The 23,298-nt window shown below is 44.7% G+C and overlaps 1 long non-coding RNA gene across 1 annotated transcript; it reads left to right on the forward strand.

Annotated features, from left to right (window-relative positions):
• The first annotated feature begins 496 nt into the window (after nucleotides 1–496).
• On the forward strand, nucleotides 497–22,557 carry LOC308570314. The gene is made up of 3 exons (XR_014001115.1): nucleotides 497–619; nucleotides 5,693–5,816; nucleotides 22,393–22,557. It is a non-coding gene; the product is annotated as an uncharacterized lncRNA (long non-coding RNA).
• The last annotated feature ends 741 nt before the right edge of the window (nucleotides 22,558–23,298 follow it).

The raw sequence follows: 23,298 nt of genomic DNA on the forward strand, positions 1-23,298 counted from the left end.
GCATGGGGATATCATCACTCACCTACCCTTAAGGATTGTGAGATGGACAACGAATGCTGAGGTGCACTGAGCATTCTAATGAGGTGTGTGTGTGTGTGTGTGTGTGTGTGTGTGTGTGTACACACAAACACACAGCATTAATACTCCTTGGAACAGGCTTGACCATTTTAAAACTCCCACAACCAGCACAATAAAGGCCAAAACGTAAGTAAAAGAAAGGTTTCATCCCTTTGGAAAACCCAAGATCAAGTGTTCTAATGGGAGGGCTGCTTGTCTCTTGTAAACCTCTATTAGTTTTGGCACTGCCAAGGCCATTCTGTTAGGAGAAGACTAATTATTGGGTTTTGTTATGTTATCCAGCCAGCCAACAGTACAATCAGCTTCCAACAAACCACTCTGCCTTCCAGAAATCTTCACGTCAGGGGTTTCATTTCTCTTAACCCAATCACTGTTTTTGGGAGATCTTTTTCTTTCTCTCTTTCTTTTTAAGGGGGAAAACATCTGCATAATCCGAATGGGGGGAAATAATAAAGGACTGATTGGAAACAAAAGTAACGTAACCGAGAGGAGGCTGGTGTAGGAGTGGGAGTATTGCTAACCCATAAAAGCCAGGCGTGAGGTAAGCAAAATGAAGAGGGTTTGGGCATCCTGCCAGTGGAAGCCTTGGTGGACGTATCTTTTTTCAATAATGAACTCCCACTAGGGCCCGCACTTTATGAGTCTGACACATCTAAATTACATTCCGCAGCATTTTAAATGTTGAAATAATAGGATAAATTCAGAGCAATTAGAGAGCATATGGAATACTGCCTTTCTGATGGTATATGCAGAAGCATCTTCTGTCAGCTCTATCAGATTTAAGACCCCCAGTGCCTGCAGTGATCCGATCTGTGGTGATAAATGGACACAGTGGTGCAAAGGGAGAGCTCTGAGCTCAGGCTGAGACATGGGAAGGAAATCTGCATTGCAGTTGGTTGGGGGGCTGGATCTGTCTCCCTTTGTTCCAAAGGAGTATGAAAATGAGGCTGAGATCCTCAGCCCAATCAAAAGGCCATTGTTTTACCAGGTCAGTGTCTTCAAAGTGGTGCTTTTTCATATTCTCACCTGGCACTACTGCCTTAGGATGAATGCCCTGTAGAAAACCCCAATTAACCTTCAGCTGACAATAAGACACTTAAATCATCCGGTTTCTTTTCTTTTCAAATGAACAAAGCAGTGTCTGTGTGTGTGTGTGTGTGTGTGTGTGTGTGTGTGAGAGAGAGAGAGAGAGAGAGAGAGAGAGAGAGAGAGACTGTTCGCAGCATTAAAAGCAGGGCACGTCTTTTTGATGACAGAAAACTATATGTGCTTTGGTGAGTGCTATTAAAATAAATCAGCAGTCCCGCTGAATAGAATCAAGGCCTAAGCATCAGGACAGATTAACAAAAGAGCAACAACACCAGGCAGGTTTGAGGCGGGTTTTTGTACGTATGTTGGCTGTTATTTTCTATCGATCGAGGATTATTCTACACTCTACAAGCAACAAAGACATATCAGGAGCGCCTGCTCACAAAGGTTCATAGAATTGTAGAGCTGGGAGGTACCCCCGGGGGTCATCTAGTCCAACCCCCTGCAATGCAGAAATCTCAACAAAGGCATCCAGCTATTTATATCCTCAAGCTGCAAGGCACAATAGTGTGGGCTGTTTGCTCCTTGCCTCCTGCCTCTCAACCCTAAAGCCATGTTCTTAGGAGGATTATTGACACCGCTCTCTTGCTGAGGTGGCCATTCTCTGCAGATGTCTGTAGGTGGAAATACTAAATCTTAAAAACAAAACAAAGCACAAAAACACAGAGGCACCACTTGTCCAAATATCAGGCTATCCTCCTGTCTCCTCTTTCCTCTAAGGTAAAGGTAAAGGGACCCCTGACCATTAGGTCCAGTCGTGGCTGACTCTGGGGTTGCAGCGCTCATCTCGTTTTATTGGCCGAGGGACCGGCGTACAGCTTCCGGGTCATGTGGCCAGCATGACTAAGCCGCTTCTGGCGAACCAGAGCAGCGCACGGAAACGCCGTTTACCTTCCTGCTGGAGCGGTACCTATTTATCTACTTGCACTTCGTGCTTTCAAACTGCTAGGTTGGCAGGAGCTGGGACTGAGCAACGGGAGCTCACCCCGTTGCGGGGATTTGAACCGCCGACCTTCTGATTGGCAAGTCCTAGGCTCTGTGGTTTAACCCACAGCGCCACCCATGTCCCCCCTCTTCCCTCTAGCTTGAGGAAAATGCAAACCCTTTCTGTTGCTTCCCCCCCCGGGTTTGATTTCACCCCTTCATTTTACGATTTCTCTGTGTCCCAAAGTCATTCCACACATTCCATGGCAGGAATCCAAGGTTTGCCAGAGTATCAACTCAACAAGCGGTTTCAGCCATTCTTCATTCTCTGGCGCATACCTGTGCTTTCAAGCACACAACTGTCTTAGTCAAAGATTGCCTCTGAGGTTGCACATTGGAAAAAACATAGCTGCACACCTAAAAACATAGTATGTAGCTCAGCTCTCCAAGCTACAGATAAATAGGGGGGAGAAACAGTACCTCACTCTTGAACATCCCAAGATCAATCCTGGATTCCATTCCAAATGAGACCCAGGCAAGTAGATCCAGATTAAATAAAGCTTTAAGATGAAGGCTCAGGGCTCAGGATGCTGGGGCATTCTGAGGCAGGGTCCATCACTGATGGTCACTCTGAGTCCCCCTTTGAACATGTTATCTCCATCCTGGATCTCTGAGCATCACCAGGCAGCTGGGTTTAGTCACCATTTAATTTTCCCACAATGCCCCTACCTTATGATGATTTGGAAGATTTGGGGGAATCAAAATGGATGTTAGGCCCAGTGGTCTGACACTGCTTGGTGCACGTTTTCTCCCTGCCAGTACCACGTGAGCCTAGTAAGACCTACCGATAGGGGAAGAGGTCCATTGGAGAGGACCTGATCCTTGGAACTGATCCTGCTAAGGCTACAATCCTCTACACCAGGCATCCCCAACCTTAGGCCCTCCAGATGTTTTGGACTACAATTCCCTTCATCCCTGACCACTGGTCCGGTTAGCTAGGGATCATGGGAATTGTAGGCCAAAACATCTGGAGGGCCACAGGTTGGGGATGCCTGCTCTACACACTTAGAGTAAGCACTACTAAGTTCCTTTTTGGACTGTTATTCTCCACAGCAATGACAGCAATATACTCCCTGAAGTTGTATTGGAGTTTGCGTTTGACCAAATATGTGGGATGTAATCCATTGGTGCAGTCAAATGCAACATTCCTTATTTCCCTAGAGTGGGCACAAGCAGGGGGACATCCAGTCAGTGTAACTTCTTGTTCCACTGGTCTGGAGCTTCTTCTCCCTGCATGTGATCTGGGAGATGGGCGTGGCTCTGGCTGACTCCATAAAAGAGCCGAGCCATGCAGCCATTTTCTAGTCTCAGCCTCTAGTTCTGTCTTCACTTGTCTTGATTCTCGCTGTCTTGCAGCTGCTCTCCTACAGCCACTTTTGTCTTAATGAAAACTTTGCTGTCTGCTGGTTCTCAGCCAGCAGCACATGAGTTCAGTCTCCATATGAGATGAACTCACTGTGTAAATACTAAATACTAAGTAAAACCTGCCTTTCAGGGATCAAATCGTGAACTGAAGTGTGAGTAAACGTTTTGTTTTTTTAAGAGGGATTAAAAGGGACACCAGGAAATAATCTTAATTAAGAGATTCAAATGAATCTGCAAACTAGCCTCCAGCTATATTGAGGGGAATCTTCTCTGCCACATCATTTACTAGCATGAGTGAAGGAAGGATAATACTTATTCAATATATCTTTCCCGAGGTGGTACCTCGGGTTACATACGCTTCAGGTTACATTACGCTTCAGGTTACAGACTCCGCTAACCCAGAAATAATACCTCGGGTTAAGAACTTTGCTTCAGGATGAGAACAGAAATCATGCTCCAGCGGCACGGCAGCAGCAGGAGGCCCCATTAACTAAAGTGGTGCTTCAGGTTAAGAACAGTTTCAGGTTGAGTACGGACCTCCGGAACGAATTAAGTACTTTCCCACAAAACACACTTTGAATGGGTGTGGCTATGCCAGTGCCAACTTCTGCCTCATATTTCTAGTCCAGAGAATGCTGCAGTTATCAGCCCTCTGAGCTTTCAAGGCAGAAAAAGACCCTTTCATAGCCACCGTTCTCAAGATGAAACAAGGCTTTATCGGGCACAGTGGGGCTTGAACCCAGAACTGCCCTGCACACCATGCATGATGGGACTTAGCTGGGGAAAACATTGGTTTAAAATCCCTGATCATCTGCCCTGTTCATTCCCAGTGATGACCTTGGGCCAGTCAATAGCTGTTAGGTGCACATAACTTGCAGGATTGTTGTAAAGCTTAAAATGGAGGATTCATGTACCGTATTTTTCGCTCCATAAGGTGCACCGGACCATAAGACGCACCTAGTTTTTAGAGGGGGAAATCAAGAAAAGAAAATCCTCTTCTCCCAGAGCTTCTGGGGCTGCCGGGGAAGCCCCCCCCCCCCAGTCCCAAAGAGCAAAGAAGCCAAGACAGCGAGCGGGATCCATCCCGGCTGGAGAGGTTGCATGCGACTAAAGAGGAAGCCAAAACAGCGAGCGGGATCCATCCATTGCTATGGCAATACCCCCACCTCCCGCAAAAGCCCACAGAAGCCGTGTACCCTTTAAGGAGCACGCGGCTCCTGCAGGCTTTTCTACGAGGAGGGAGAAGGGACTGACTGGCCGGGTCAGTCCCTTCTCCCTCCTGGGGAAAAGCTCTCAAGAGCTGCACGGAGCTTGTGTGCGGCTCTTGGAGGCTTTTCCTGCCTGCCTGCCTCCCCCCTGCATTTGCTCCATAAGACGCAAACACATTTCCCCTTACTTTTTAGGAGGGAAAAAGTGTGTCTTATGGAGCGAAAAATACGGTATGTCACCCTTCGAGAAAGGATGGCATAACAAGATATTATTATGAATATTAACATTATTAATAACTGCAGGCCATTTTGTTGGGAACAGTAAAACCTGGCCCTGATGATCCAAGTAATCTAAGAGTCAGTGCTTTGTATGCAACTTCAATTCATTGCATTTCCAGATAGGGTAGAAGAGACTCCTGTCTGAAACCCCAGAGAGCATATGCAATTTAGTGTGGCTAATAATGAGCTAGGTGGAGCAGTTATCTGACCCAGTACAAGGTAGTGCTATGCCAACGCCTGTTCTCTAATTTCTTGAAAGTTTGCTTCTTTGGTGCATGAGGTTTCTGGGTCTCCCCCCCCCCCGCCTCTTTCACAAGGTGCTTCAGAATTTCTTTAGAATTTCGTAGTGGTTTTAGTTCAGTTTATTTTATCGCTGTGAGATGGCTGAGGACAGTGTGCAATTTTCTCTTTCCTTTAAACATTTCTCCAGTGCCCCGCACCCTCCCTGCATCTGAAAAAGTACCATGGAAAGAGTTCCTTCAAAACGTCTCTCCTGGGTTTTAACTGAAGCTTGGGAGGCTGAGATCTACATGCTTGCCGGTTCTGTTTTTGAAGAAAGTTTTTCCTTTTTCCTCTTTTTAAAAAACTGTTAATTTCTTTCAAAGCCAAAAGACTTCACTTTTTAATTTTAACAATGAACAGCTGCTGGCTGCATGGTAGACAGACTCCCTGCTGTCCTTCAATTACAGGAAAGTGTAACGGAGAATGTCAGGAAGCATGGCACCCAGGGAGGCTGCAGAAGGTGACCAGAGAGTTGAATTGAAGACCAGAAGAAAGGACACCTATAAAACCCCTTGGTCACTTCAAAATAAGGTAAGCATAACGAAACTCTCACACCCCACCAATGAGAATTTTGCTGATTTATTCCCTCTCCTTTGATCATTTTTGAATGTAATTCCTTTTGTCATTAGTTGACAGAGAGTGGTCAAAACATAGAATAAATTCTCAGCAAAGGTAAAGGGACCCCTGACCATTAGGTCCAGTTGTGACCAACTCTGGAGTCGCGGTGCTCATCTTGCTTTATTGGCCAAGGGAGCCGGCGTACAGCTTCTGGGTCATGTGGCCAGCATGACTAAGCCGCTTCTGGCGAACCAGAGCAGCGCATGGAAACACCGTTTACCTTCCCGCTGGAGAGGTACCTATTTATCTACTTGTACTTTGATGTCATTTCGAACTGCTAGGTTGGCAGGAGCAGGGACCGAATAACGGGAGCTCACCCCGTCACGGGGATTCGAACCGCCAATCTTCTGATTGGCAAGTCCTAGGCTCTGTGGTTTAACCCACAGTGCCACCCGCATCCCATAATTCTCAGCAAAGCACTAGTAAAAAGCCGCTTCCTACATACCTGCCACACTCTTTCTGGGCATCGCTTCACTGAAGGAGGAGCACCAGGCTAACCTTCTGCCTTGTCCAATCTGCCACCTGTCTGCTCCAGGCATTTGACAGGCATTTGTACCTGAGTGCCCAAGAGTCTGGCCATGATAGTTCAAAAGCACCAGGCAAGGTGATGGTAGCAAGTCTGTGGGTGGGAATGGAGACATTGGAGCAAAGGAAGCTGATTGCAGAGTGGAGACTCTGGTGGCATTTATTCAACAGAGCTACAAACACTTTGGGCTGTTTCCAAAATGCTGACCCATTTCTGCAAGCCTCTGTGCCTTCCATATTGAACTCTGCCAACTCCACAGAAAGCCAGAATTAGGACTGTCCTGCCCTCTCCCTATTAAAATGTTAACTGCTATGCTCAACACTCACATTCTAACCAACACCCTTGAATGTAGCAAATTAAGGATGCAAAGGTGGAAATATCTCTGGCATCTATTAGGGCCACCTGTCCTTGGGTTTGTACTAGCTCTCTTTCCGCAGCTGAAATATTGCCACATATTAATTATCTCCCCAATCCAAAGGCCTGGGAAACATTATACCAGAAGAACCGTCAATCTATAATAAAATGTTTGGCTTCTCTGTCAGTTTAAATGTCTTCAGGGAATGGGCTCCTAAGCCTTGTTTAGAGGCAAGCAATCTTTTGTTCAAATTCTGCTGCAAAAATTTCCAGGAAGATTGACTTTTCTACCTGGGTCTCCACCAAACTTCAACTACCCTCCTAAATCAAGAGGCTCTTATTTCAGTGGCGGGCTGTTCTGCTAAGTTCTGGTACCTCCTGAGACTCCAGTTACATGGTGAAACACAGTGTACATTTGAGGCTTCCTGCACCAAATCATCATGCTGTCATGCAAGCAAAGAGGTTTCAGACATGCAGATGTTATATAATCTGCATCTAAAGATTGGAGCAGACTCTTGCCTCCATGTAATAATAATAATAATAATAATAATAATAATAATAATAATAAATTTATTATTTATACCCCGCCCATCTGGCTGGGTTTCCCCAGCCACTCTGGGCAGCTTCCAGCAGAACACTAAAATACAATAACCTATTAAACATTAAAAGCTTTCCTAAACAGGGCTGCATTCAGATGTCTTCTAAAAGTTTGGTAGTTATTTTTCTCTTTGACATCTGGTGGGAGGGCGTTCCACAGGGCCGGTGCCACTACCGAGAAGGCCCTCTGCCTGGTTCCCTGTAACTTGGTTTCTCGTAGTGAGGGAACTGCCAGAAGGCCCTCAGCGTTGGACCTCAGCATCCAGGCAGAATGATGGAGGTGGAGACGCTCCTTCAGGTATACTGGACCGACGCCGTTTAGGGCTTTAAAGGTCAGCACCAACACCTTGAATTGTGCTCAGAAACGTACTGGGAGCCTACTTGGAGGTTGCAGAGTTTCGAAAAATTGAAGGGAAAGGTGCGAGACTGGTTTCATTACGCCCAAATTCTAGAGGTGTTCAAAAAGGATAAAAAAATTGGTTTCCAGGTGGAAAAATCAAAACTAGAGACAGAACTACTTGAACCTAAGACGAAAGTGCTCTCAAGAATGTATAACTTGTTGCTTAAATGGAATACTCAAGTTGAGACAGTTAAATCAGCTATGATAAAATGGGCACAAGACATTGGGTACAACATTATGTTTGAAGACTGGGAAAGGTTATGGACCACCGGTATGAAATTCACGGCATGTAGTGCCTTAAAAGAAAACATTATGAAAATGGTATACAGGTGTTACATGACCCCAGTCAAACTTGCAAAGATATACCATCTGTCTGACAATAAATGCTGGAAATGTAAGGAGGCTGAAGGAACATTCTTTCACCTCTGGTGGACATGCCCGAGGGTGAAGGCTTTTTGGGAAATGATTTATAATGAGTTGAAAAAGGTGTTTAAGTACACCTTTCATAAGAAACCAGAGGCCTTCCTCCTGGGCATTGTGGGCCAGAGAGTGTCGAAGAAAGATAGAACTTTCTTTTTATATGCAACTACAGCAGCAAGAATCCTTATAGCCAAACATTGGAAGGCACAGGAGCTACCCACGCTGGAAGAGTGGCATTCGCAGCTGATGGACTACATGGAATTAGCCGAAATGACCGGCAGAATCCGAGATCTGGGAGAAGAGGCGGTGGAAGAGGATTGGAAAAAATTTAAGGACTATCTACAAAAACATTATAAGTTATATGAATGTTGAGAATTTGCTAAGTTTTTGGGAAAAACATGCTTCAGCATTGAGATTTATAAATGATGGAAATTAAGTTATGATTTTGAAAAGTATAAATTACAGATTATATAACTAAATGAAAGCACAAAAACACATAAAATAAGGTATCAATTTGCTGTTTATTTCTATTGTAAAGAAAGCAGGGGATGGAAGATCTGGGGAAGTCCAGTTGACTATGAAAATAGATCTGGAAAAGTGAATTTTCTTTTATAATTTCTTCTTTTTTCTGTAAAATCGCTTTTGTTGTGTTGCTGGCGATGTTTTCTGACCTTGGAAAAAAAGCAATAAAAAAATTATTTAAAAAAAAAAAGAAACGTACTGGGAGCCAGTGTAGGTCTTTCAAGACCGGTGTTATACGATCTCAATGGCCGCTCCCAGTCACCAGGCTAGCTGCCACACTCTGGATTATTTGTAGTTTCTGGGTCACCTTCAAAGATACCCCCACGTAGACTGCTACTGCAATGCAATGCGAGAGATAGCTAGAGCATGCACCACTCTGGCAAGACAGTCCGCGGGCAGGTAGGATCTCAGCTTGCGTACCAGATGGAGCTGATAATCAGCTGCCCTGGACACAGAATTGACCTGTGCCTCCATGGACAGCTGTGAGTCCAGAATGACTCCCAGGCTGCGCAACTGGTCCTTCAGGGGCACAGTTACCCCATTCAGGACCAGGGAGTCTTCCACACCTGCCCGCCTCCTGTCCCCCAAAAACAGTACTTCTGTCTTGTCAGGATTCATCCTCAGTCTGTTAGCTGCCAACCATCCTCCAAAACTTTGGAAAGAGCCTATACATGCCTATAAAAACCACAACACACATGTGTCACTTGGGGATGGAAGTTAATTTTGTATTTTTAAACCAATCAACCTAATTCACATATACCAGGCTAATATGCAGGTCAGAACATACATATTCTTCAGAATTTTCCCCTTCTCCAAATAGTGTGAGAGTTGCCAGCTCAAAAAAGGGACCAAAATGAATGTTTTGGGATAAAATAGGTTCAGAAATGCACCCATTTATTACGCAATATGTAGAACCTAAATTCTTGGTCAAAAAATCTGCAAGGAGCATTTGCGTGATTTCTATGGGTATAGGATCTTCCAGAACAGTGGCATAGAGCATTGTTCCCCAAATCCCCCCCAGAAGACCACTTGAAAATTGCTAAGGTTCTTGGCAGACAACTTAATGATTTTTCTGCCTGTTGCACTGCCCTAGATGTGGTATGATTTTAATTGCATTTTAATTGCTTATCTTATTTCTAGTGCGCTGCATTTTATTGTATCCCATGGAATTAAAATTGTAATACAGTATAAGAAAGGAAAGGAGCAGTGAAATACTATTAAAATCAGTATCAGTATTTAATGGAATGGACGTACCATCTCCTGTCATCAACCAGGAATCCACAGACACACTGTAGACTACCTGACTGAAGCTTGCGAACCACTGGTGGTCCATAGACCATAGATTGGGAACCCCTAGCTTATACGTATGCAGACAGGAGACTTTGGCTATAGATTGCTGCAACATACCGTACTCTCTTACTCATTTCAGCTCACACCATTAACCAATGAAATCTATACCGAGTTTAACCATTTCAATTCTGGAACCACCAGAAGACTGGTATTTTGCATATGAGACTGGGAAGAGGAAGGTGGTTTTCACAGATGAGCATACAGTATACCTTTCCGAATGGGGACAGGCTGGAATGCTGCTGATCTCTGGTGATTCATTCAGTACCCGCAGGAAATGTCTCTGAAAGCAGGTCTCAAACTGTGCCAACCAAATGAATAGATGAGCGCTCCAGAGAGAGCCCCCTTTCTCCCTCCAGTCTCTGAGTATCAAACTAAGCTCTCTCTCTCTCTCTCTCTCTCTCTCTCTCTCTCTCTCTCTCTCTCTCTCTCTCTCCACCTGAAAGAATTATTGCCCCACTCTGTGCACAGAGACACATCGGAACAATGCCTGTCCCCTTCGAGGCTGAATTTAGAAAATCAGCTCGATATATTTAGGGCCCTGGCGTCTCTGTGCAACAAGAGCTTTGGAGCAGCAGGCGTAGCATAAAGCTCTTAAAAGGCTACAGGCACTGTGAATGCAATTCTCCTAACAATGGCTAATCCCTCCTCTTACAGTAATCTGCCCTCCTGCGTTCCACCTCTCTCCCCCCCCCCACCTCCCACCCCCACCATCTCTTCCAATTCACTCTCTGGAAGTGTTTCTTGCAAAAGGGCATTTCAGCTTCAAGGGAGCATGATTAAGGAAAGGCTAAATACTGCTACATTAATACAATTTGTTCCCATTTCCAGGAAACAGCATGTCTGAAGGAGGTAATCCATTAGTGGCTCGTTTCACTGTTTAAAAACACACACACTGGTATAATATGTGCGCTTTCTGTAGATTTGGCGCTCCATTGTGGTCTCAACCTTGACCCGGCAACAGCGTTTCAATGAGCGAGGGGGCTGGTTATATTTACTTGTTTCTCGAAGATCGGATTCTGTCGAGGGGGCTGCTAATGAGAGCGCCATTCAGCACCACCTGTGGAGATGGGTCCTTTGTACAAGTCTGAAACGGGGAGACCCATTCATCAGGATAATAGCCGCACGTACACAATCTATAACTGAATGAATATAATGCGTTCCACACAGGCTTCATTGAAAGGAGCCTCTCATTCACTTTTGGTAAGCGATCGTTGAGCACAGACAGTGGAGGATGCAACTGAATTCACAAGGCAAGGCAGGTTGTTCTTCCTGCTTTTGTTTCACTTGTTAAAAGTCAATTAACATTGACTCTGAGATCAGGAACACATCCACACCCGGCCATCTTTGAAAAGTGCTTTCGGACTAAATCGGGAGGGGAGGAAACGATGTGTTTTTGTTGAACGGAACAATATGCCATGATGGGTTTAAAGGGCCAGCTGAGCTCCTCGCCTCATGAGCTGTATCCTGCACACAAGCATGTGATCCTGTCAACTTTGGTAGGGAATCAGCATGAGCAGCACATTGGGGAGCATTACCCTGATGCACAGAATGTGTGTGCCCCGGAAGATGCAACCAGTGTTAGAGACTGAGATATGAAAGCTAGGAGCTGCTAAATGGTACCTTAAGCCTAGGTTATGGGTGCAGCAGCAGAATGTCTAGGTGTAGGTGTGCTTTTTATAGCAAGAATACAAAGCTGAAAATGAATGAACTGCAGCCAAAATATTATGTTCATTTTCCACATGGTCTAGACCTTCCCCTGCCCACCTCTCTAATATACTTAAGAGGGTCTCTTCTCCAGTCTTCAGAGAGTGGCTGGAAGTGGGGAGGCAGAAAAAGGTCCTCTTTTCCTTCCACTCTGCAGTTTTAATCTGAAATCTTAGGCGCAGCGCTGCGCCCAGAGCTCAGAAACTGCTCGCACTAATGAAATTCTCTGTCACAAAATGCGTCTAGAACAATGGGAGTTTCAAACACTGGATACAACAGAAAGCTCTTCTGCTCACTTCACCAAAAGTATTCACTGGCATGTTAGAGCAAATTTCTCCAAATAAGCACATTTTTGCATGCAGTAATCTTCCCAAGGATTTTGTATGCTATTTTCACTAATATATTAAGCATACTTTCCCCATATATATGCATTTGTGTAAACATTGCAAAATTTTGAGATGTGCATATTTCAAAAGATGACTGTGTTTCAGTGCTCATCCTGTTTCAGAAACTGTGAATTTTATAAATTCAACCTTCAAATGTGAACTGAATCACATTTTTCTCCTGTTCTTAGAATGTCAGTTACTGACCCTTGTCCGGAGATGGAAGCCAACTAGCTATGAAACTAACATGTGTGTTATTCTTCTTTGTGGCTTTTTGTATAGTTGGTTCTTCTAATGTTATCATGTTTAACTGTGTGGATGGCCTAGCTTCTCTTTAGAAACCTTAAAACCATGCCTCCCCCCCCTCTGTGTATGTATTCTCCAGAACATACTACTTCTTAAACAAAGAGAAATTTTCCAAGAAGTGTTCCTTAGAGCAATAGGGAGAAGGGACAGATGAAGTAATTACTGATTTGCTTAAAATGAGCAAAATTAAATAATTATCACACTTGCTTCTTTAATCGGCCCATGTTGAACAACAAACAGAGCATGTTATTTTCACACTTTGGGATTTGTTTTTACTACAGTTACCAACAACAGTTGTTGACTAAAAGGGGGGGATTAAGGTGAATTGCAAAGCATCCTTGATTGAGAAGAAATGGTATAAAACTGGGTGGTATGACTGGACCAATATTGTGGGTTCGAAGCAAACACATCTATACAAGCTATGAGAGTCAAACCAGCTATCAGGAATTGCATAAGGAGAAGCCCACTGGATCAGACCAAAGGTCCATGTAGTCTGGTATTCTGTTTCTCACTGGAAGGATAACACCCAGGAAAGAAATGTGGTAGTCCCCCAAACACCTATTATTCAGCAATAGGTTGCTTCTGAACAAGAAGGCTCTATGTAGCTTTCACATCTAGTACCCTTGATAGATCCATCTTCCATGAATTTGTCCAGTCCATTTTCAAAGAATTTTAGAGGTGCAATGTCATGGACTGGCTGGACACAGAGGAATCTTGGTAGATACCAGGTGGAGAACCCCCAGGGGAAGACAGCTCAGAGCCCGGGGATTGGTGGTGGGACAATGATGAGTAGTCTGAGGGAGAAGATTGGGAAGAGGAGATATTGGAAGCTGAAGAGGTAACAGGGTTTAGTTAGCAGGGAGAGTCTGTGGCAGAGAGAAGTCCAGAATCAGAAGCGGAAGTGGAAGCTGGAGAGGAAGGAGGCCAAGAGGCAGGATGGTGAAGAAACCAAGGTGTTTCCCCCTTCTGCTACAATCAGCTCCCCTCTCTCCCTGATCTCCCTGGACCAGAAGAGGAATGAAGTGGGAGGAGAAAAGACAGGCACGCTGGCATAGTCTCAGATTGCTTGGAAAGGACCTAGGGAAGGAGGAGGCTTAGGCAGTGTGATGGAACCTGTCACACTGCCCTAACTCTGCCTCTGCTATGCCAATGACACTCTGAGAAGTTCTTGCTTTTTCTCCCCAGTTCAGCTCCAGAACTGCACATGGATTTGCATGAGACAATATGGGGGCATACTTCCTCTTCCCTCTCCCCCACCCCGCCACCAACAATTCTTCCTCAGAAGAGCTCCTCTGCCTCTGTGCACCTAATAGCTTGGGATGACTCATCTGCTGATATAATATCCAGGTTGGTTCTATCCTAGTGACTATTGCTTCACTTTGTGGTGGTTAACTGTCTTGGTGGCCTGTTCCTGTGCCTTTGACACAACCTGATCAGAGGAAATTAGTAGCTGAAGCTTTTATGACCTGAGCTAACTAGGTTATCACCTGCTAATGTCTCCCCTTCAATCTGCTGTGAGAGAGAAACAGGAGCAGGGGCCAGTGGAAAAGTTGGCAACTCTATAGCCAACATTTGCTGCCTGATTCTGTGTAACTTTGCACTGAAGTGAGACACATCACATTTTATAGGATTTAATCCTCTCTAGGTGTATATGGGTACATTCTCAAGTTTTCCTCCTCCCTCAGGTGGGTATCAGACATGTTTTTGCTAACCTTAGTTACAAAACCGTATATGGTAGAGTTTGGGGTGTGCATTTTAAAGCAAATTCTCCTGCAAGTTGGTTCAGAGGATCTCTTCTCACAAAAATTAAACTAAGTTAGCAGGTGATGAAAAACTCAGGTCTCAGGTCATGATGAGCTGCGTTTAGGCATTAGTATGAATATGCAAACTGGGGGCAGGATGCGTGCCATACCCCCAGTGTCACCAGGCACGCCAGCTGCTCTTAAAATTTTCAATTTTCAATTAGAGTGTGAACTCTAATTTTGAAGAGAGTTTTAAATCACATTAAAACTAAATGTACTTAGACACTTCCTTGTGAGTGGCAACCCTGGGTTGCTAGAGTTTCCATTCATAGGAATAATTTCTATGAGTGTTTAATTTAATACATTTAAAAACTCTTCAGATCTCCTCGTTAATTGTGCCTGGCGACACTGGGGGTGGAGCCTGCCTGCCTGCCTTCTGCCAACGCCACTTTAACCCTGTGTGTGCTCAGGCAAACGGTTAAGTATGTCTGTGGCATTAATGCAATCATTAAGCGAACAGTATCCTTTTCAGAGTCTACCTATAGTTGGATTTGTTTGCAAAAATTAATATGGATTTTCTCCTAATTTGGTCCCTGGGGAGGAGCGGTTGTGGAAGGGAAGGATCTTCATTAACACAGTGACAAAATTAGGTACAGAATATCCCAGCTTTGCCTTCGCTAGCCAGTGAGGACCGCGCCAGGCTCTACCAAACGGCAATTGGTTGGCTGTTGAAGATATTATTCCATAACAGTAGTATTAAGTGCTAAAATGTGTCTGCCAATCTACCTGCATCAATCACCTGATTCCCTGCAATGACACAATGACATGTTCCAAAATGCTAGGGTGGCCAAGATTTGTATGAATTCTGACGTCTTTTCCCTCCATTGATGAATTAGCACGAAAACCAAAGGGGTCTCTGCAGTCCCATTGTGCGAAACAGCATCATGGCAGAGACTGCCATTTCCCTTTGCTTCTTTCATGTCCTCTTAATTAAATTTGGGCTTTTTGTCTGGACCTATGTGATAGCCCCCTTTGCTTTTGAAATGTTTCAGAGTTCCTCTTGCCTTCATTTCAAGTGTCTCACTGAATTTGTCCTTCCACTTACAGACCTTTAAATTACCTCTCCAGCCCGCAGCCCGCCAAAAAAACCCTGTTCTTCTCCCCTCACTCCTATTTCCCTTTCACCTTCTCAGCCTGCTTTTTTCTTCTTTGCAGGCTGAAGCCTCTCTGTGTTCTTTGTAGAAGCTTCTTTCTGGTGCCTTTGCCGCCGCCAGGGGTGTGATTGTGTGCACACAGCCCTTGAAGTTTGAATAGCCATCTTTGTCCTGGAGATGATGGGAAAGTTAGCGGCTTTGATCCCCGGTGCTGTTGTGCACAGGGTGGATAAAAGTTGCAAAGGCTCAGACAAACGGGTTGTGTTTCATGGCCTGGCATCAAAGGACGCTGCCATTTTGAAACCAGCATACATTGAACCAAAATTGTGTCGGGGTGGTATTTAACAAGCATTTCTCTTCTCTCACCCCCAGACACGCTCTCTCTCTCTCTCAATGATGATGTTCATTTGCATTTAATCCATAATGCAGAATACATGTTAACAAGGCAAAATGAATGTCAGCAGAGTAAACCATAAATGTCAAAGACATTTGCAGCTACAAAGGGAGGAGAAGACGGGATTGAAGCAAGAAATTGGCGCCCCTTTCCCTCCTGACCTTTGTGTCTTGACAAGCCCTGCCTGGGTAATGAATGAGCTAATCAGGAATAGGTTAGGCCCCGAGGTAATCTGAGGCGATGTTTTCAAAACAGAGTACGGTATGTATGCCTGCACCTCTCTGCCATGCCACCTTTTGATGCAAATGAACCTCCATACCTTGAAGGCCCTTCCTCAGAATGGGAGAGAACCGGGTTCATCCTGCCCAGATGCTGTACCCGTGCCAGGGCTGGCCCAGCACATTTCACTGCAAAGACAAAATGGCGCCCCATTATTCCATGTAGAGCCCACTGGTCTAGCATTTACTTATTCATTTGTTGCATTTATATCCTACTTGCCTCCAAGGAGCTCAAGTTGCTTTACCCTCACAACAACCTTGGAAGATAGGTTAGACCGAGAGACAGCAACTGGTCCATGGCTAACTGGGATTTGAACTCTGGCCTGCCAGGTCCTAGTAGGACATTCGTACCACTCCATCACACAGACTCTTGCTACACCACACTCGCATCATACTTCAACAAGACATTCTCCACTGCACATTCTCCACTGCACATTCTCCTTGAGCAACCTTGGACATGTCGCTACCTCTCTGCAAACCCTTGTTGTGATGATAAAATGGGGTGAAAGAGAGAACCACAATGTGTTCTGCCCTGAACTCCTGGAGGAAATGTAAGAGATATCAGTGATATAAATAAATGAAGTGTGCAGTTAACCAGGCCACTACAGCATGAACCCAGCTCCTGTATCTCCTTCCTCAACAGCTGTTCAGTAGTAGTCAAAGATGGGAGGAGCAGCCACACAGCCAGACTCTTAACGACATAGGGACTCTTTTTCAAATGTGAACATGGCAACCCTGTTCATAAATAAAGCTTTAGTACTTATGATATATAGATTTTGATGAGTAACACAGCTGAGCAGGTGGGTAAAAGAGCGAAGCAAAGGGCTCCAATGGATATCCCATTGGATTTGGTCTCCTCTTAGAATCTTCAGCAACCAATAGTCTCCAAGCTCAGATTTGTAGGATAACACAGATGGGGTCCAGGGTGATTTGCATTGACAAATACCAGTGCAGTTAGATCCATTGTAGATCTACAGTGAAAGTTAATCAAGCTGTAGCTCTAGTTAACCCACAATCAGGTTCATCACTTCTTTATTTCTAGGTGTGGGTGTACTATATAATAGGCAAATAAATAGAAGTATGCCCCGAACTAATTCAATAATAGCCTTCTGTGCCTATGAAAATTGCCCTCCACAATCCATCAGAATAGAAGAGATGTACTAACTAGCATATGTTTGGAGAATCATAGAAACAAGCCAGGATGTCTGTGCCTTGAGGAGAGCTGCAGAAAACTTTGACCTGATTTCAATGGACTGCTGAGATGTGCATTTTAGTTGCAGAATTGCCATTCCTTTTCCAGCTGTTTTTCTTTCAAATGTGGGACGGGTAATTGTTATTGATTTGTTTAAAATATGGAATTATTGAAAATCTTACATCAAATTGAGACAAGTACATATTGTGTTGAAGTGGGAACTGTGAAAAGAAGAACCCGATATATATTTCATGGTGTCTGGCAACACACCGTTCTTTGGGGGCTAATGTCATGCAAGAAACTTTGAAACTCTCATTCATCTGTGCTGTTCAGACATTGCCAAAAAAAAAAAGAAAAAATACCTGTAGCCTCAGATGGACCAAGAAATCCTTTCCAAGAGGGCAGAGGGATTTGGTTTAACAAGAACATAGGAAGAGTCTTGGTGCATCAGATCAAAGTCTTGTCTAATCCAGCATTCTGCTCTCACAGTGGCCAACCAGGTGTCCATGGGAAGCCCCCCACCCCCAGGACATGAGGGCAATAGCAAAGATCCCTTCATGTTTCCCCACAATTGGTATTCAGTGTCAGAGAGCTGACCAGGAGAACAGGGTGTTCACAGATCAGAGAAAGACAGGGAAACACTGGCAACTTACAGCTAGTTTCTTCATTAAAGAGGCAGAACAGAGAACACACAGAGACATCTAAGGGTTCCTCCTGTCTAGATGAAGCTGTTGCTTGGACTGGTTTATACCTCCCCCTTCACTCCCTAGCCCTCTGTGTCAGACCCCTCCATCTGTCTACTGTGAGCCCCAAATAGGGTTGCCATATTTAGGAAGACCCTAAAATTGTTGAGAGGTTGTGTTTTTTTTAGGAAATCACCAAAATCGTTGAGGTGTTGTTGTTTTTTTAGAAACCCACCAAAATTGTGATTTTTAAGCTTTTGGTGCTGTTTCCACTGCTTTCCCCATCACATTGACATACATCAGGGTTTTCCCTGACATTTTGACAAAAATCCCCCCGGCTGCATACTGTTTGCAGAGAAGCTGTCTGGGTGGCTCTATACTGAAGCTGCTATGTCCGATTCCTGTCTCTGCTCTGTGCTGGGGCACCTGCCTGTTTCCTCCACCATCCTCTAAGCTCCCAGCCTCCAGTACTTCCCAGCTCTTCCATTCCTCTGGGGCGTGTCTGGCTTTCCACCACCACGATCCATAATCCAAACCCTCTCCCTCTGTGCTTTCCAGTGAGGAGGCTCTTGCTCAGAAGGCTTCCACCACTCTTCCTCATCCAGCCAGTCCCTGACATTCAGAGACCTCACTCTGACTAATAGTAGAGTTGACCTAGGGAACTGAATGTCCTCTTTTTAGGAATCAATGATCTACTCTGGCTGGCAACCGTTCTTCAGCGATTGAAGAGGCATTCTTTCTCACCTCTGCTTCCTTTGTTGTTGTTGTTGTTGTTTAGTCATTTAGTCGTGTCCGACTCTTCGTGACCCCATGGACCAGAGCACGCCAGGCACTCTTGTCTTCCACTGCCTCCCGCAGCTTGGTCAAACTCATGCTGGTAGCTTCGAGAACACTGTCCAACCATCTCGTCCTCTGTTGTCCCCTTCTCCTTGTGCCCTCAATCTTTCCCAATATCAGGGTCTTTTCCAGGGAGTCTTCTCCTCTCATGAGGTGGCCAAAGTATTGGAGCCTCAGCTTCAGGATCTGTCCTTCCAGTGAGCACTCAGGGCTGATTTCCTTCAGAATGGATAGGTTTGATCTTCTTGCAGTCCATGGGACTCTCAAGAGTCTCCTCCAGCTCCATAATTCAAAAGCATCAATTCTTCGGTGATCAGCCTTCTTTATGGTCCAGCTCTCACTTCCATACATCACTACTGGGAAAACCATAGCTTTAACTATATGGACCTTTGTCAGCAAGGTGATGTCTCTGCATTTTAAGATGCAGTCTAGGTTTGTCATTGCTTTTCTTCCAAGAAGCAGGCGTCTTTTAATTTCGTGACTGCTGTCACCATCTGCAGTGATCATGGAGCCCAAGAAAGTAAAATCTCTCACTGCCTCCATTTCTTCCCCTTCTATTTGCCAGGAGGTGGTGGGCCCATTGGCCATGATCTTCATTTTTTTGATGTTGTGCTTCAGCCCATATTTTGCGCTCTCCTCTTTCACCCTCATTAAAAGGTTCTTTAATTCCTCCTCACTTTCTGCCATCAAGGTTGTGTCATCTGCATATCTGAGTTTGTTGATTTATAACTCAAGTTATCAGAAGCTGGACTTCGGAGCTTCTACATGCAAAGTGTGTACTCTAGCCCTGCCTTCATTCTCATGGCACAGAGTCTCAGGTTTTGCATGCAAACACCTTCCAACTTGAACACCAAGCTCACTTCTGAAAGTCAATGCCGCTGTCTCTTAAAGCTCTTCTACTAGAGCCTCTATAATTATGAGTTTAATATTGGAAATTGGTTGATTTCGTATTTGTATGCATACGTCCCAACTCCAATTAATTCATTTTAATTGCATACACCAATTACAACATCAGACTCATTTTCCAACATATTATTCCTCACTGATTACATATCCTCAAAGATTGCTTTAATATTTTATTGGCCGCCTTAAAGTCAAATAATAATATGTACTTCTAATTAAGCTAACTTACGTATCTCGCTGCTGATTAAAACCACTATTTAATATTTTATATTGCAAGCCCCCTTTAATTCCCTCACACACCATGTGGAGCAACTCTTCCCTCAACTTGGCCTGACAGGCCTTTCCATTGTCAGCGTACACTGCTGGGTTGGTATGTCACATTTGCTCAGGGTATGATCGCATTTCTCTCACAGGGAAGTTTCAAGGAAGCACCTCGTTGGCAGAAACGGTTAAGGGGGAAGCTTGACGAAAGTGATGGCAAAGAGCTTTTTGACCAGTTTCCATAGAAAAAGATTGAGAATGTTTGGGCAAAAGATCAATCTGCAGGACGAGAAGCAGGTGCAAATGCGGTCTCCTCCAGATATCCTGTTTATCGTGCATTCATAATTATTTGTGCTCATGGTTGTGTTGGCGCTGGCTTTCAATACAGTTTGCCCCTGCAATTTTGGGGGGTGAGAAATATGGTGGTTTGTTTCCAGTCAGTGCTTGTCCCAAAACTTACTGCTGGAATCCTACAACTTCTTCTGCCTCAGATGTTCCATTTTGCTTGGTTTTGCCATCCCACTTTTGTTGCACTATAGTGTATTTCCGTGGCCCGGTGCTTTCAGCTCTTTTTGGAAGAGCGCCCCTCATGGTGTGTTTTTTCTGTTCTGCTGCACTGGTGTTGTTCGCTCTGCTCTTCTATCCTGGCACTCTTCTTGTCTTCTGTCTTTTTTTTAAAAAAAATCATTTTTCATTTTTTAAACAGTGTTCTTATACATTTAAATCATTTTCAATTTTTTACACATCTGAGATTCCTTGAATCCCCAGACTCCCCACCCCCCCACCCCAGTTTCCAATATTTATCTATTCTTTTAATGCATCTAATTACATTTCTCAAATTCGTTTTACAGTATATCCATTTTTAACTTTAGTCTTATTACATTATAAGTGTTATAACAACCCTGCTAATGTTTTTATATATCGACAGTGATCATTAAGGTACGCTATACATTTTCCCCACTCTTTACTAAATTTCTTATCCTCTTGGTGTCTAATCTTCACAGTCATTTTTGCTATTTCGGGATAATCCATCATCTTGGTCATCCATTCTTCCTTGGTTGGGTTTTTCTCTTCCTTCCATTTCTGGGCAAAAAGCATTCTTGCGCCTGTCGATGCATACATAAACAGTCTTTTCAAGCCCTTTGGTATTTCATCTCCTATTATTCCTAATAAGAAAGCTTCTGGGTTTTTGACAAAAGTTATCTTGAACATTTTCCTGTCTTCTGTCTTCAGTGTTGATCCTCTTCTGTTGTTCCATGGCCGAATGCAGTGCTGAGCAGAGGGCCGGCCATCTTTTATGGTGTGGGTGTGGGCTGGGGTGAAAACCGCTGTAGTCCAGTCTTCTCCCTAGCCTTGCCACCTAGGCCTAGCCAGGTTGGACAAATTCAGAAGGGGAGTTCGGCGGGAACCCCCACAGTGCCTTGTGGCCAACCCAGGGATTTCCAACTGTCAGCCACATAATATAGCTTGTTCCAAGGGGTTGTGGGGCCGGACGCAGTGGGCCGCAACCTGCTGGGAGCCTGAAGGGCTCTGCGCTGCCTCTCTCTACCTAGCTTGGGGTGGGGCCTGCCAGTCTCCACAATGACTGCTTCTCAACAGAGAGGGCTTCTTTTTCAAATTGTTTATATTTTTTATCTATGTCATTTTAAATTGTAATTGATATTAATGTTGCCTTTTTAGTTTTAGGTTTTATTATTGATGTGGAAATTGTTTTCCATTTGGTTGTGTAGCTTTTGATGTGTTTTATTTATTGTTTATGACTTTTGTTATGTGGATAATTATGTACCATGTTTTTTCGCTCTATAAGACACACCAGACCACAAGACGCACCTAGTTTTTGGAGGAGGAAAACAAGGAAAAAAATATTCTGAATCTCAGAAGCCAGAACAACAAGAGGGATCGCTGCGCAGTGAAAGCAGCAATCCCTCTTGCTGTTCCGGCTTCTGTGATAGCTGCGCAGCCTGCATTCGCTCCATAAGAAGCACACACATTTCCCCTTACTTTTTAGGAGGGGAAAAGTGAGTCTTAAAGAGCAAAAAATATGGTAAATCTTGTCATGTTGTAAGCCGCCTTCAGCATTGCTTTATCTATGAAAGGCTGCATACAAATAAGATGATGATGATGATGATGATGATGATGAACCGCCACCCACCCCAGGCTGTGTAAGCAGCCATTTCTGCCCTTCTAGGCACCCTAACTTTCGGGAAGCATCATGGAACAACTAAGAAAGTGGAATGGGGTGTTGAACTAACACACCATTATTGCATTAAGGACATGCTGCAGAATGTACCTGCTTGGGAAATTGTAGCCTTTGGGATCGCTGCAGGTCATGTTCTTCACTGGGCGCCTGACTCTTTCCAGCAGAATGGCGATGAGCAAGGCTTCAGCTATAAAAGCTGAGGAATCACTGTCAGTTCTGCTTTGAAGCTGGCCGCCAACACAAGTGATTCACAGCCAACACACACGGTATTTTCTTTTCCCAGGTCCTCTGTATCGGAGCTACAGTAGTAATGTGTCAATATCCCTGGGGAAGGCTAGAAAGTGAAGGATTAGCCCTCGGCTCTCACCCACTTTCAGATCCGTAGCCCCTGGAAGCAATGCTCATGTAGGAATTTGCTCGCAGGTGAGGTCCATGTGCTACAGATTTGTACTTTCAACATTTGGGGCATGAAACAGCTTCCAGAAGTGGAAATACCAAAAGAGCCTTCAGTTCACATAGGCCTTGGGGGGAGGTTGGTGAATCAGCATGACCATTTGGGACACTGTTTGCGTGTTGAGTCACAGTAGCCCCCCAATAATTCACACTTCACACATCAATTTTTGTTTAAGGTTTTTGGCATAATTTTGGCCACAACTTTATTCAAATACAAAAATGTGAGTGGTTGCTTAGGCACTGGTTCCGACTATCTGTCCTTGCCCTCAGGGACAGAGCTGGCCTTCCGGATACCAGCGGAAGCCAGCGTGGGAAACAAGTATTGGGTGAGAAATAAAGCTGGGCACCAGACCATTACTTCTCACCCTCATGTTCCTGTGGGGCTTGCACGGCCCAAGTCCGACTCCGGGGACAAGGACGAAAGAATGGCAAGCCCCTGGATTTCCTTTAACGGAATTCCCATTCGCATCATTTGGAGGGGTAGGCACTTACCCCTCCAAGCACCAATTTAACCAGTGCCTAACCGCCAACCTTACAAGTTGTGACGATTTGCTACGCAGTAGGCAAAAACCAAATGGCACCAGCCAATCAGCCAGATGGCAAAATTCCTACCGTGCCCCCGCACCAAGGCGAACGACACCATGACAGGCATAGCAAGGTCAAGCGATCAGCTTAAATAAAAAACCCCCCTATTAAAGGGAGGGAGGGCGGGTGATCCGATGCAAAACGGCCAAGA

Source organism: Podarcis bocagei, assembly GCF_964188305.1.
Source record: "Podarcis bocagei genome assembly, chromosome: 12".
NCBI lineage: Eukaryota > Metazoa > Chordata > Lepidosauria > Squamata > Lacertidae > Podarcis > Podarcis bocagei.